Source organism: Bidens hawaiensis, unplaced genomic scaffold (genome assembly GCF_021521415.1).
Source record: "Bidens hawaiensis isolate Kalapana, Puna unplaced genomic scaffold, B.hawaiensis_p1.1 tig00025180_1, whole genome shotgun sequence".
In the NCBI taxonomy this organism is placed as follows: domain Eukaryota; kingdom Viridiplantae; phylum Streptophyta; class Magnoliopsida; order Asterales; family Asteraceae; genus Bidens; species Bidens hawaiensis.
In genome coordinates this window covers 43705-59963 of record NW_027494005.1, presented here as the reverse complement: position 1 = coordinate 59963, position 16259 = coordinate 43705, and the positions used below count along the sequence as shown (strand labels likewise).

The window sequence follows — 16259 nt, the reverse complement described above, 5'->3', positions numbered from 1 at the left end:
TCGTCTGGAGGAGTTTCAGTCTGGCTATGAGGTGTTGTGATGAAGGGATGGTTACTGGTGGTGCGCGCAGTATCACGCGGCGCCCTCAGAAACTGCTGTCCCTCATTAACATCCTCAAGCTCATTATCCTCCAGAACTTGATCGCTGTTTCGAACACCGGAAACCATGGTGAAGATTTTCAGAGAGAACTGATGAGATAGTGGTTTTGTTGCCGTTGTAACAGGTGATGGCGCCAATGAAGAAACGTGGATCGACTTACTAGTAAACGATCAACTTTCCTCGGGTATGAGTATGCTATATCACCGATGGTTTTCCGGAGTATGAATTCTTCCACCTACAAAACGAGCAGCACCGTGAACTTACCCCTCAGAAAGGGACAGAGGGGTCCTCTTTGGGGTAACCCTCCGGTGTGAGAATAAGATATTGTAGGAGAAAATAATAATAATCTGAAAGTGAGTAAGGATTTAGAGTGTATTTTCTTGCTTACCTCCCCTTGTGGAGGTGGTGTAGTATTTATAGTGTTAGGGTTTCCAATGATTGGGCTCAGATCCCATTAGGGCCTTTTTGGCCTCCTCCTATTGCTTCGTGCCACGTGTCCTTAGGACACCCGGTGCTTTTTCATTGATTATTCTCTGACCAATGTATTTCACCTGACCCATGTGCCATCACGTGGTAGCACATGGGTTTTGCTGAGTTGCCCACCTTTCATTGGCAGCTGTCAACATCAGCATATTCTTTATTCCTTAAAGGATACCTTCTGGAAGGTTGTCTGGTGAACACAATCAGGGTTGTCCTTATCCTGATTTGGATAAGGACGAGGTTGATTATGTGCATGCGTGATATGCGCCTATCCTGGGGATGCGCGAGGTCTTCTCTTTATTCTCACGCGCAGATGTTTCATGCGCAGATGTGATATGCGCAAGCATATGTAATATGCGTGAGCATATGTGATATGCGCCACGCGCAGATGCGCCACGCGCTGAGGTGATATGCGTGAGCATATATGATGCGTGAGCATATGTGATATGCGCCACGCGCAGACGCGCCAACTCGCAGATGTGATATGCGTGAGCATATATGGTGCGTGAGCATATGTGATACGCGTGAGCATATGTGATATGCGCCATGCGCATAGGTTTTGGCTTTGTGCCTTCATGACATCTTGATTTCAAGCCTCTTGTCTATATCTTGTGGGTTGACCCGCCCCGCTCGATGTTAAGGCGGGTGCATACCTCTTCAATTAGTGTGATAATTTTCATGATTTTGTTGTTTTTGATATTTAATTTTCATAATTATTTTAGTTTTTTTTTATTTTTAAAATTGTGTGATAATTTTCATGATCCTGTTTTTGATGCTTGATTTTCATGTTTGTTTTAGGTTTTTTTTTATTATTTTATTTATTTATTTTTATAATAGTGTGATAAATTTTCATGATGCTGTTGTTTTTAATGCTTGATTTTCTTTAATTTTTTTTTAATACCAGTGTGATAATTTGAGAATGTTGTTGTTTGTGGTATTTAGGAATATATTGAATCTGGAGTGATGGAGTATGTGGAGGTGGATCCGGAGAAGATTTAAGTTTTATTATTAGGGGTTGAATTAAAGGAGGTGGATCTGGATTATTGAAGGAAATGGCCGCCGTTAAGGGTGAGCATCACACCATCCCGTTATCTGTGTTGTTGAAGCGTGAATTGGCCAGTGAGAAGGCTGAGAGACCGGAGATTACTAGTGATCAAGCTAGCTAGTCGAAGAAAGGGGAGGATTTCGCGTTGATTAAAACGGAATGCCAACGCGTGCTAGGGGATGGTGTGACTACGTATTCTGTTTTCGGGGTATATTATCTCACCCGTTCTGGCTTTCAATGTTTGAATATCCGTAACTACATGCTACTTTTAAATCTTTAATATTCAATTTAGGGGAATTAGTTTATGATCTCTTATTCAAGTTAAAATATACTCATCTGCCAAGACAAAAACGATGGATAACAAGCTTATTGAAAAGAAATGGAAAAATAAGGTTCTGAAAGGATGTATCGAGATGATTGATCTTCAATTCTGTTCTCTTACCAAGCTTTGTTTGCAGATATTTGATGGGCATAATGGGTCTGCAGCAGCTATATATGCTAAGGAGAATCTTCTAAACAATGTCTTGGGAGCTATTCCTAAAGATCTTAACCGAGATGAATGGGTCACTGTGTTGCCCAGGGCTTTGGTGGCGGGATTTGTGACAACAGATAAAGATTTCCAGGAACAAGGTATTTTCTTTCTTTCTCTAATGTCACTGTGTCATTGCATATAGAGATTTTAAATCTTGCAAAAGTAGGGTCCATATCTGTTTTAATTAGGAAATTTTGTTTTTGATGTCCTGTGATTTTGTCTTGAATGCATTTACCCTAAGAAGCTTTAAGTATGTGTTCTAGTAACTTATAAGCTTAGAGTAGATGGTTATCTGCATGATTGTAGATTTATAGTGAGGTTGCCTTATTGGGACATTGGTCTTAATGTTCTATATAGGGAATAAGGGAATGATCTTTACACCGTCTTTGAGACTGATATAGTATCATCTGTCTTGTATGGAAGTTTAGTAACCTTCACGGGTAGTTACTAGTTATGACATGTCTGTCTGGGATATTAATTGCCCTTATGACTTTTTTGGCATGCGGTTTTGTGATAATCTAAACGCATTTCTCTGTGCCTTTTATATTGGTGACTTGGTGTTTTAATCCCTATTTTAAAAGTTTAGGCCTTCGACTTTCTTGTACTAAGGTATGTACATGCAAAAATCTGACTCTTTTTATGTAAACATGTGTAATACTCTTCACTTTTATGATTGTATACTCACATGTCCATGACTCCATGTGTCCAAAATCAAATCTTTGATACCTCTATTTTCTCATTTATATTTTGAGTGGTTGATTCCTTTGTCTTGGGTTATAAATGAGCATTATAATACATAAATCTAAGGGTCTGTTTGGTATGGTGTAATAGAATGGGCGATGGAATGGAATGTACGAGGTAATGGAATGGATGTGGTAATTCCGTCGACATGTTTGGTTACCATGTGGGAATGAAATGAATTATTAGTCTTTATTTTCTGATAAGCTAGAAAAAGTTGGAATAAAATAAAAATGGTAGTGAGTGGCGGTGGGATGGTGGTGGTGGGCGGCGAGTAGTAATGGTGGTGGTGGTGGGCGGCGGTGGCGATGGGCGGGAGCCGGGGAGCGATTGTTGGTGGTGGCAGGTGGTGCTAATAGTGGGTGGTGGTGGCGATGACGTTGGTAAACGGCAGGTGATGGGCGGTGGTGGTGATGGCGGGAGCGATGGTGGTGGCAGTGGTGAGCGGCGCTGGTGGGTGGTGGCGGCGGAGGTGGGTGGTGGTGGTGACGGGCGGCAGAGGAGGAGGGTGGTGGTGGCCGGTGGCGGAGGCGGTGGTGGGTGGTGGCGGGCGACGGAGGTGGTGGTGGTGGGTGGCGAGAGGGCAATGGGTAATGGTGGTGGGAGGGTGGTGGAGGTGACATAGTGTGAAAGTGGGATGGAATGAAAAAAAAACAAGGGGGGTGGATGGAGTGAATTTGGGGTGTTTTAGGGGGAATGGAATGACCATGGTAATGAGTGATTCCATTCCATTGACCAACCAAACACATTTTTTTTCATTCCATCTCAATGGTCTATTCCGTTCCGCCTCTCATTCATGCATACCAAACGCTACCTAAAGCTTTTGATATCTGAGATCGTGTAAACATTAGTGCGACATATTGGGTACGCGAAAAGGCGAAAGTTTCCACATTGAAAAGTTTGTAAACACGGAAACTAATAATTACCTTGTTAAATTTGTTGTATTGATAAAGCACTAATACATATTTGACTATTAGTTGACAAAGAAGTAATAACAAAAAGCTTGCCAAAATATATTAAAGAAATTTTCATTTAAAAGTGGCATACCACACTTTGCTAGTCATGAGACTCATGACCACCGCAGTACCACTTGAGGTTCTTATTATCAGCTGTGTGCCTACTTCTGTCACACCATGTAACAGTTATGAATTAAACTCGGTGTACTTATGATTGTAGCATGACTCTCTTTTAACATCTGACTTACTAGTTTTTTCATTTTACTGTTCTAAAACCTGTGAATGTACTTGTGTTCGTATGTGTGAACACGCCCCAGTTATAAAAACCTGGTACTGATGCATTGTTACGTTTCAGTTCAATCTTCAGGAACAACCGTCACCTTTGTAATTATTGAAGGATCAGTTATAACAGTAGCTTCTGTTGGTGATTCCCGTTGCATACTCGAGTCTGCAGATGGTGGCTTATATTACCTATCAGCAGATCACAGGCTTGACTGCAGTGAAGAAGAGTAAGCTAGCATATCTCTTTATGATGCTTTTCTTTTGTGTTAAATTGCTAAACTGTAATATCTTGTTTTGTTATTTGGTAGGAGGGAGCGTGTCACTGCAAGTGGCGGTGAGGTTGCTCGGCTTAATGCTGGTGGTGGCAACCAGGTATGTGTGTGTATGCATATATATATATATATATGTATATATAATATGTATGTATGTATAGAAGCGTTGCTTATTATTAGGACATAATTTTTTTTGGTAGATTGGTCCTTTGAGATGTTGGCCTGGTGGCTTGTGCCTCTCGCGATCGATTGGAGATGTGGATGTTGGAGAGTTCATTGTTCCTGTTCCATATGTTAAGCAAGTGAAGGTCAGTATATGATATTGCACTATAATGATGTTATATTGGGGGCGACTAATATTTTGAGACTTTTTAACTTGTAAACTGCCAGCTGTCCTCTGCTGGTGGAAGGATGATAATTGCAAGCGATGGTGTATGGGATGCCATGTCCGCAGAAGCGGCTCTAGTTTGTTGTCGTGGACTGCCACCTGATACAGCAGCTGCACAAATTGTTAAAGTATAAATATACAATTATACATATATTGTTTGTTACTTTATTTACAGTCTGACCGCCTCTAAACATCTGCTTCTTATTCTTGTTAATAGGAAGCAGTGCAATCTAAAGGATTAAGGGATGATACAACCTGCATTGTTGTTGATATTCTCCCTCCGGAAAAGACAAACCCTAATGCCCCACATGCAAAGAAGACCGGTAAAGGGGTATTAAAGTCCATGTTTAGGAGAAAGAGTTCAGGCTCACCCCCTCAAGTTGATGCAGCGTATCTACAACCAGATGTGGTGGAAGAGTTGGTAGAAGAAGGATCAGCTTTGCTTTCAGAAAGGTTTGTACTTAAATTTGTTAACGGGTCAATTCCGACCCATTAACAAGTCTACAGGTCAAGTTATGTTTTGTTAACAGCTGATATGTATGATTCGGTTGCAGGTTACTTACCAAATACCCGCTGTCTAACTTATTCAAATTGTTCACTTGTGAGGTGTGTCAAAAGGAAATGAAACCTGGTGAGGGAATTTCAATACTTGCAGGGCCGGGTAATTCGGTTAAACCAAGGCCTTGGGACGGGCCTTTTCTTTGCCTAAGTTGCCATGAGAAAAGAGAGGCAATGGAAGGCAAAAGACCTTAAGGTGCCTCATCGATTATTTACATGCTAAACCGAGTATGGATATGAAGACCGAAAAGGGTGATTTTGAGTTAAGTTATTATGTAAAATTGCTCAACCTTTGATCAATAATTCTTTTGTAATTCTTTCTAGTTAAAGCCTTTCCCTAGTTCCATATACATATAACAAGGAAGCCTGCCTCCTTTGCTTAAAAATGTGTTGGGCATGATGAAGTTACATAAAGAGTAAGGACCCATTGCATAGAATTGGAGGTTACTTGTTTGTACTCCATGCTCATCTCTATTGCACAGTTATATAAAGAAAGTTTGTTTTGAAGTTATAAGTTTGTTTCCAAGGCCATATTTACATAGATTAAGTCTTGAGAAATCTAGAATGATTGATATGGCTTTATCATTAAGGGTGTAAATGAGCCGAGTTGATTGAGCTTGATAGCCTGTTTTGACTTATGTTAGCTTGAGCTCGATAGCCTGTTTTGATTTATGTGAGCTTGAGCTCGAGCTCGAGCTCTTTTTTCTAAAGCTTGGCTTGGGCCCTTACTTGTTTATTATTTATTAATTAATTTATATACGTTTTTAAATATTTTTATACATTTTGAGCTTAATGAGCCTAAGCTTGGCTCAAGCTTATGTAGTACCTTAAACAATTCAAAGCTTGTCTCGAACTCAGCTGTGCAGTGCGAAATTAATACATCAAAGTCTAAAACATGTAAAACTTAAAAATATACAAGGCTCGTTAAGGATCAATGAGCCTAAACGAGCTTCCCATGAAGGCTCGAACTTGGGCTAGATACTAATCGGGTTTTATTTGAGGCATGGGTTTGGCTCGGCTTGAGCTTGGAAAAGTTGGCTTGTTTTTGAGCTTGTTATCGATCCGAGCTTGAGTAGCTTGCGAGCAGCTCGGCTCGTTTACTACCCTATTTAGCATGACCCAAAGAAGAGACGAACTAATTGCACAATTTGCTTGTGCTTTGTCTCTTACCCTTTTTGCATAGACTAATTTCTTTAGACGTATTTATAACCTCAAAAGTATTTCTTTTGAGAGAAGATTTCATATCTTTGTTTGTCTCATTTATTTCTATAAAACTTGATTAAAAACCTGTGCTTATATAAATACTCAAGCCACATGATCGACTAGTAAGTTTTGCTATCCATAGCTTGCTTTGAGTATGCTGATTTAGATAATTTGCTTCGTTTGAAAATTCATTGATGTTTGTTTAAGAGATAACGGGCCACTTCGCGCTTTATGCCTTTGCGTTGCCATATCTTCCTTATGCATATGTAGCTTTGTTGTTAACTTGTCAATGAAATTCTAAAGGCAAGAGGGTCGTTCTAAGATCGAGTCACCTATCTACTTTGGATCTTGCTGTCATTTTCATGTGGTGTTTGGCCATAAAGTTGGTACTTGATCAACAATGGAGCTACTGTAGATCCTTGATGCTATGCGTGTGATCCTGCAAATAAGAGGTATATTTCATAAATCTATAGGTATCTTGGAATAACATTTGACCTGTATTTTGAACTAGTTAAATATTTTATAAGGGGTATGTATACATCAAAAAGACATACAAGAATTACTAGAATCGTTTGTTATAGCAAACTCACTAATTAATATGTTGTATTACTTTTTATGTGTAATGTAGCTCTTTTGCCATATGTTGTATTAATTTTTATTTATTAATTTTTTTGTATAACAATCTTTTGCCATATGATATACCCTTGTCTTCCATGTTTATATATAATACACTGTAATATCATTTGTTTATGTAGGATTTTTGTTGTCATTTTTGTTTTTTTTCTTGCTTAAAGGATTGACTTATATATATTTTATTATTTTATGTTGTTTTTCTTGACATTGAAGATGGTAAAATTGTTCATCCATGTTATTCGTAAAAGCCCTAAAAGGTATAGTTTTCGGTTTGATTTAGTCGGTTGATAAATATTACTTAACTCATCGCTCCATTCTTTGTATATAGATTTCGGTATACTATTACTAAAATAGTCCTGATTACGATCTTATATATTTTTCGTCATTCAGTAGAGAAATACTAGTAGACCCTATAAAATGTTTTGAGGACTGGCTTTAGAAATTATATTAGTAAATGTAATTTCTATAGGTTTTGATGAGTCAATAATCTCTTGTAGGTTCCATGCTAATGATTAAGACATAGTTCATTCATTTGACTCAGAAAGAGAGACGACAGATTCATTCATTAATTGTACTCGTAAGATTTGATTACATAGGATGCTGATTTGATTTGTGTTTTTTTTTAATTGTCAAAATTTGAGATTCCTTGCTGCTATGTCCCTGTATATTCTATTCATTCATTTTTTTTTCTTTCTATTTAGTATCCTTCTGACCTTCTTAATTAATTTATATATAAGATATATTATAACCTAGTCTCTAACACTTAATAAAATTTAAAGTATGTCATTTTTATAAAATGCTATATATACTCTACGAAGTAATATATCCCTTTTGTGTGAAGGAGGATCCGTGTGACCAGATAAGCAAGCGCCCGCGCCCACCCAGCATAAAGTACCACTATTCCGTACCCTTCCTTTCATGTAGTGTAGAATAATTAGTTACCAGTCAAACTAGACAACTGTTGTTTTGCCTTTTCTGTTGTGTACATTTCATCTTTAGACCTTCAAGAATCAAGATCCAATTATACAGTGCCCTACTGTTTTCCAATTATACATTTTATTGCATCCATCCATTTTGCGCCACCTGTCAACGACAGTGTCCCTTAGATAATGCATGCGGTCCATCGCCATTTTGTTCACTCGGTTGGTTTGAGTCCGTGGTCACTGACGTTGATCAACTATGGTGTTCCGGCTGATCAAGAAAAGTATGTTTAAGGTTGGTTTTTGTGGAATAAGTATCCCGGTTTATAGTAATAAAACCGTCTTTGTTATGCATAAAAAAAGATGTATATTTAAAAGTTAAAACTATAATAAAACATTTTATATTAAGTTACTAGATTATGTGACTATAAATATCATAATTAACAGTGTAGCCGACTTATTTACAAAGCAGCCTAATTCTATTACCCAAATGACAACTGTTGGAACCCTGATTGAATTGATAATAATATTGATAAGAGTTTGAAGTTTGTTCTCTAGAATGACCGGATTACAAGTGTTTATTAAGTTGACAATATTATCATTACCATATTAAATTTCCAAGTACACAAGTTCGAATAAAAATAACATCATAATAAAGCAAACTAACTATTACATCAATTTATTTGAAATAACCTAAGGCAATCTAGTGTCTTCGATTTTGATAATTTCATCACACATTCATATTTGTAGCATATATATAAAATAAAGATTAACTAAAGTAGTTGGTGAATTTCTCACAATCTATCTACTCTAATAAAAGACTACCATTTTTGTCATTTGCCAATCTCATAGCCTTTCTCATTTTTTTTCCAACCCATTTCAATATATGGTTCTTATCTTTTAAGCTATTTCAATATATGAATTCAAGTTTATTTTTATAAAATGTAAATCGTAATCGATTCATTCATTAATATTAATAGTGAAATAAGAAAAAAGGAAATTAAAGAAAATAAATGTGCATCATTGTCAAGTAAATTGTTTTTAAACTGCTATTTGAGTGCGGTGCATGGTTTTTTTTATATAAGATAGGTTTCAAATTTGAATTTAAAAATTTTCTCATATGCATTTGAACTAAAAAAATGTGTAATTTTTCAATTGTTAATTGTAAAATATAAAATCAATTAAAAATTTGTCATACACAGAATTTTAATGAAAACAAATTTATCATAATGAATCAATTTCAAATTCTAAAGATTTTATGAATGATTATATCATCAAAGTTCAGGTAATATGGTTTTTGGGATAATTATGTTTTTTTGGATAAACATGAGCAGATGATCTCCAATGATATCATATTATTAATGGATTAGACAGGTATGATATTTTATGTGTATAAATATTTTTTTTGTTAGTTTTATGGATATATTATCATTTATCTAGGGTTGTACTTGAAGAACCTTATCTGTCACACGGACAACCATACGTGACTATATCAAGAGTTATAAGCAGACCTATATGTTACATTTTCAAGAGTTATAAGCGGAGATGAACTAAAGATTTTGATTTTTGATAAACGATGTATACCTACCAATACACTCATAAATGTAGTGTACAAGGAAGTTTTATGTATTTGTAACATATTTGTGTAAATCTTAGTTGTAATTTCTGTAATTTTAATGCAAATTGTAATTGTATTAACAATATATGATCATTTTGTTGACTGTATTTCACTTAATGGTTAAAGTTTAAATTTTTCATCAATTACTCGTTTAATACACGGGCCTCAAACTAGTTTGTTATATAATATAATATGAGGCAAAAACCATATAATTCCATGAAAATACATATCAAACAAGTAATGAAATATGTAAAAAATATCGATGAGGACCTTTTCTATTTGACATAAAGTCTGAATAGTAAGGGGAACGTATGATCATACTTATTGAGGCTACCGCGTCTATGAAAGAAACAATAATAAACACAAATCAAACATGAGGCATAATTCATACAAGCAAGTTTAACACAAGTCCATGATGTGAATTGTAGTTTGAAGCAATGAGGCTAAATAAAACTAAATGCTTTGATAGGATATATATGCTACCCCTAAACGTTTAAAAGAGTAAAAATGAGGTGTGAGAAACTCACCCTTTAAGTAGCGGGAAAAAGAGAAAATAAGCGAAGTCTTAAACGAGTGACCCGACTAGGTTTGGTTCAATTAGCGATCCTAGATAAGTAAGTAACTAGGTTTAAAATGAGGTTGAGGACAAAAATAAGAAAAGTTGGTTGTCATGTTCGGTTTATAAGTTCTCAAACGAAAAGTTTAAAAATAATTTTATTCTATTTTTTTAAAGATAAATGAAAAGAAATTAGTTACTTGATTTTTAACTAATTTGTTTTAGTTTTAGGAGAAATATAGGTTATAATATTTATTAGTTAATTTTTAATGAGTTCGGTTTGTTTCCGAACCGAAAATTATTTAAGAAAACAAGTTAAACGAATGATTCGTTTTTGGTCGAACATGAACCCGGTTTTGAGTCGGGTTTATGCTTAACATGTTTGAAATGACATAATGAAGTAATGTTTGAAGAGGTTTAGTTTGGTTTATTAGTTTTGTAAAAGTTAGTTTTTAACATAAATTTTATACAACCGACATTAGACGAGCCGAAAAGCGAAAATGAAACATAACCATGGTTGTCAAATTTAAGGTGACAATGCAATGATGATCACTTGGTATGTTGTATAAAAAAAATAATAACTTTACTCGAGGATGGACTAACAAGAAAGAAAGAAGAATTTGATCGGATTGACTTTCTTGGTCAAACTTGAACTTTAGCAAGAACATAATAGAGAGAGTAGAATGTTGTGGTAAACAATTTTTAGAAGCTTAGAGGAGTTTATATAGGAAGAATTTAGTTAATAACAATGTTAGAGTGTGTAAATGCATGAGCTAGTCATAATGCTAGTCTTAAGCAATATTAATCACCAATATTAAAGAGTTTGACTCAAATGATGAAAAGAGATGCTAATTAACATCCAGATACAAGTCAAGGTTCATCCAAGACTTTCAAAAACAAGTCAAAAGGCTGAAAATCGGAGAGGAGGAGTTCATGGTGTTTGACCCGCAAGGAAATGCCGCACAGTTTGCTCGTCGCGTCGCGCAACAAGCTAGGTAGTCCTCGCTGCGTTACGCGATGAGACAGTCAACAGAAGTTAAACAAGGCCACGCCGCGTCACGCGACGAGCTTGGCCATGCTCATCACGTGGCGCGGCTAGCATTGGGGGGGGGGGTCTTTGGAAAACTTACATGCTAGTCCCTGGACTTAAGGTTAAGCGCATTTCGAGCATAAAACTTGATTTAACGAGATTTTTAACTTTGAGGTTGCATCACTAACATCAACAAATATTAACAAATAAAAACGCAAGTAAAATACTCAATAAATACAAGATTTCATTAATCAAATACGGATCCGATTACAAACGGTTCGGGTAAAAAAACAAATTCAAATCGAATTTGACGAATGCCACATAACATGGTATAAAGGAGGGAAACTTCTAATCTTGAATCCTTTGGTACTTGGTCATTGGTTCCTTGATTTGCCCATTGCTTTTTGCTCAGTAGTCTTATCATGCGGACAAAGCATGGTCTAGGTTGGTGGCACATGGTTGGTGTTGACTTCTCTTCTGCAAGGAGTAGTTTTCTTATTATATTAGAGACTTTTCCTTCTTGATCCGTTAGATTGGATATCTCTGTAGGGTTTTAGTTCTCCTAGTTAGTAACTCTTCCACCCCATTGGGCCTTAATTTTTTGTTGGGTTGGTTGTCTTTACTTGTCTTGGAGGCACATGTAACCTCTTCAAGTCCTCCCATTTCACTGTGCTCGTTATTTATGACAAGTATAATGGACTCATATCGGTTCTCCACTTCACTTTTGATTCGGTCTCCAAGACACTTCCTGATTCTCTGGACATGTCCATTTATGTTGTTTTCTCTATTGTAAACAAATGAAAGGATTATGAGTCTAAATATTTTATTCAAACAAATGATCAGTTAAGGTTTAAAGCTATCAAAACCAGACTAAAGGTCTGTAGCTGGATCAAGAGACGATCTGAGTATTTATATAAACTTATGTTATTACATAGATCAATTATTCATTCACAAGGGTTTTCAAACGAGATCACCACATCATTCAGAAAAGACAATCACAATCACAATCACAATCACAGGTGAATACGTTAAATCTTTTACAGTTAGATAAACGGGTTGTTTATCTTAAACAGTCAGTCAAATATGAGATTACGTGATCTCTACATTTTAAGGGATTACGTGATCCCTAAGTTATAAGGTAGATAATAAAAGCAACTCAGACCGAGTACACATGTGTCTGGATCCAAACATATCTGTTAACCTATCAATCAAGGCTACGTGGCCGCAGGCTAACAGACATAACGAAAGTTCTCCAATGAGCATCAATTTTTGGAGAACCATAATTGTGGGTGTATAGCAGTGGCATTAGTTCCCAGAAATAAGAGACATTTCTGCTGAGTTTGTTTCGAAAACTATCTTGTCAGTCAAATGTTTTCAGAGTTAGCGTTTCACCAGCTTATAGCTGACGTATTTTTCCCCTCATTACAGGAAAGCAAGAATAGCATAGGTAGCAAGGCATTTGAGTCACTCTTGGAGATAGATGCTCGCAGATAGAGATGGTTCAGTTTTTAATAAATAAAATATTGTAAACAAGAATAAACAAAGGTTTGTAAATCAAATACTTGAATAATTATTATTCAAAAGGTTTTCAAAATAAATTAATATAAGCAAAGACTTCCGCTAATAACCCGCAACTCTGATATATTTTCAAAACAGGTACCAACTACGGGTGTCACGCCTAGGCCCTAAGTCGGGGTGTGGCATATAAACACCCCTAAATTTAACCCTAATGATAACCTGAATACCCTAGACGACTTGGATGAATTTGGGAGCTCAAGAGGTGATATTTTCGAGGGTTTGAAGGCTTGGAATCATACGGTGACACGCTTATCATTCAAGAACGAAGACCACGGGTTTTACCGCCTTTAAGATTCCGTTCTTATGTATTTTCACCATGATTTCTTTTATTATTTTTTGTTCTATTTTATGATGCTAGGCTAAACATTATAGACTGCCTAGGCGTATGATGAACCTAATTTGACGTTGTGTTTAATTTGGGATTATTTATCGTTATGGTTTTATGATTTAGTAAAAGGTTTAATCATATTAAATTGATGCATATGGATACTTAGGATTGTTTGATTGATTGTTATTATTCCATAATTGCCTTGATTATTGTTTGTCATTATGATAGGTTGCTATTAGGTCATCTACTTTGTGTTTTTTGACTATTTTATGATTGACATGCATTAAGATCATAGGAATAATAATTATTAATTAATTAAACCTAAGTGTGTTGCTAACCTAAATAGCTGTAAAGTGCTAGGTTATTGATAGATCTTTATTATATAATCTTACTAGATTTAGTTCTTCGCAAGGAGTCCGCCTAGGTTTGATTATTTATTATTATTGAATCAATTAAATATATTAAATTGCCTTTGATTTCCGCGCTGTAAGGTAGGATTTCGTATAAAGGAACTAAGTCATAATTTATTAGGTGATCGTAAGGGAACTTGATTTTTAATACTGGTATGCGTTAAAACTTATTAGAAACCCATAGGTGTCTCTTGAGAAGGGTCAGAGGTCCTGCTCGGGTTTTCTCTTAAGTGTCTATTTTACGATCCCAGTCCATAACTAAATATTTTCCCGGTTAATTCATAACTGAAATTTAGGAGATTCTAGCCTAGGTAGTTTTCTCATCATCATCTTATTTTAAATAAACAAACTTTTGCTTTCATTTAATTTACTTGTTTTCTTAATTAGTTTTTAATTATAGTATTAAACAAGTATTTTAAATAAAAAACCCCCCAAAAAAATATAAATTAATAAGTCGTGTTTGTAGTCGAGTCTAATTAGCTAATAAACGTAATTTAGAGAGTCGCGTGGGTTCGATATCCGGACTTACTTAGCTTTACTAGAGTCGATCGGTTCACTTGCCGGTTAGTAGTTTAGTCGAGTTTTAGAGAGTCTAGAGTATTACTTAGTGTTCATTTTTAGTTAATAATTATTAAACTACTTTTAGAACATCAAGTTTTTAGCGCCGTTGCTGGGGAATCTTGGCGATTGCGTTATTAGTTTTGATTAGACTTGCTTGCTATATACGCGCTATTTGCTTTATTTATTGCTTTGAGTCGTAGGAGTCATACTTTAAATTACTTCATTTTATTTTATTTTTGAGTCGTAGGAGTCTAATTGTCCGTGTCTTTTATTTCTTTTGAGTTCCATAAATATGTGTGAGATTTGTGGTGGACCCCATTTTACGCTTATATGTCCACAATATGTGGGATGTTTATCACATTATTATGCTAACCCTTCTGTGCAGCTGCAACAAAAATTTTTGCAGGAGCCTCCTTCGTATTATTACGATGATCTGTATCAGCAGCCTCAGCATAATCATGGTCAATTCGATGATCAATATTCTAATCACAACCCTATTGAGAGTAGTATGAAGAATTAGAGAACATGTTAGCTCAATATTTGGCCTCAGATTCCCAACAGAAATTAGTCGAGCATGATATCATCTTGAAAAATCAACATAGTGTTCTTACATATCTCCAACGTACAATAGAAAGCATTACTAGGAGATTGGACGAAGAAGAGGAAGAAGAAAAGAGATTGAAGTTATTGGAATATGTGGACGAGTCAGATGAGGGGATCACTCAAGTAATGGAGACGAAAATGGACGATGAAGTCCCACCTCTAGTGCCACAGGTTACTATTACTAATTACTGGAGTGACTCTTATGATGAGATAGACGAAGAAGAGTGGGTTGCTTATCAAAGGTCGTTAGTGAAGAAAGAAGAGATAGAGGAGGAAGTGGATTTGGGAGATTCACTTGAGTTGATGTTTGGTGTTGAGAAAGAGGTTGAGAATAAGTTGTGTGAGGAGGATGAGTTTTTGGATTTGGAGTTAGAAGGTTTTCCTGAGTATGATGAAATAGGAGAGTTTGATTCGGAAGGCGACTTAGCATTTTTTGAAGCGCTACTAGAAGATATAGAAGTGGTGGTAGTGGAAGAACATCACAGCTGGCCCGTGACACTTATAATAAATGTCGCTCATAAATCAAGACCACGGGAGAAGGCGAAGAGAAGAGCATCTATGAACCGAAATAATTTGCAAGTCAGAAGATGGTCTACTGGAAAGAAGAATCCATTGAAGTTGAAGCACGACCAGTCTTCTCGATACATGTCATGCATCCGGTTCATGCCAGGTAAGTTTAAATTTTGGTGGTCTGACCCGTTAAGGTTTTTAAAATCATTTTTCAATTCCACTGACAAAAGTTTAATGTTTAACAAGTACCGGGTGGAACTGAACGGGTTAGATAGGGTCCAGGTCAAAGAAAAACCTCCTGATTAAGTTTAAGTGTGGGGAGGTTCTGCGGAGTTTGTATAATTGTCGAGTCACTAACGTAGTTTTTCTTTGTTTTTGTGTTTTTAAGTTTTGTAGGTTTTTAGCTAGAAGAGTATCCCCTTGAAGAATAATGAAAAAATTCAAGTGTGGGGATGAAGCAGAAGGAGCCGTATACTTTTATTTATCTATTTGCTGCTATTATTCATATTATATATTGTTTATGGTTGGTTGGTCTGGTGACTTTGAAAGTTTAACATCTATCAAGTTGATAAGATATGTTTTAGATATTGTTTGATATGTTTTAGATATTGTTTGATATATCTGCGGCTTCCGTTCGTGAGTGAGAGAAGGAGATACCGTTTGCTGAGTATGTTCGGAGTTTGAGGGCATTCATGGAAGAAGACTTTGGCATCATATTTCATGCGCATATTACCAGCTAAGTCTTTTCCATTATCTAGCTCGTTTATTTTTGGTTTTTGTTTTTAGATTTTTAGTTTTTTATGTTTTGAATTTCTTTTTATTTTTAGTCCTTATCCTTGCATTGAGGACAATGCAAAATTTTATATGTTATGACGAGGACAAAGGATGATATGATCACATATAGGTTGTTCTGGTAATAACATGGGTCCATTTAAACAGTGTATGGATAATGTGGTCTG

The 16259-nt window shown here is 36.0% G+C and overlaps 1 pseudogene across 1 annotated transcript; it reads left to right on the top strand.

Annotated features, from left to right (window-relative positions):
* The first annotated feature begins 1631 nt into the window (after positions 1–1631).
* LOC143570992 (putative protein phosphatase 2C 12) lies at positions 1632–5640 on the top strand (annotated as a pseudogene). Its single transcript, XR_013142032.1, has 8 exons — positions 1632–1832; positions 2083–2254; positions 4206–4359; positions 4441–4504; positions 4605–4712; positions 4795–4920; positions 5010–5245; positions 5347–5640. The product of XR_013142032.1 is annotated as a putative protein phosphatase 2C 12 (transcript).
* Positions 5641–16259: the final 10619 nt, after the last annotated feature.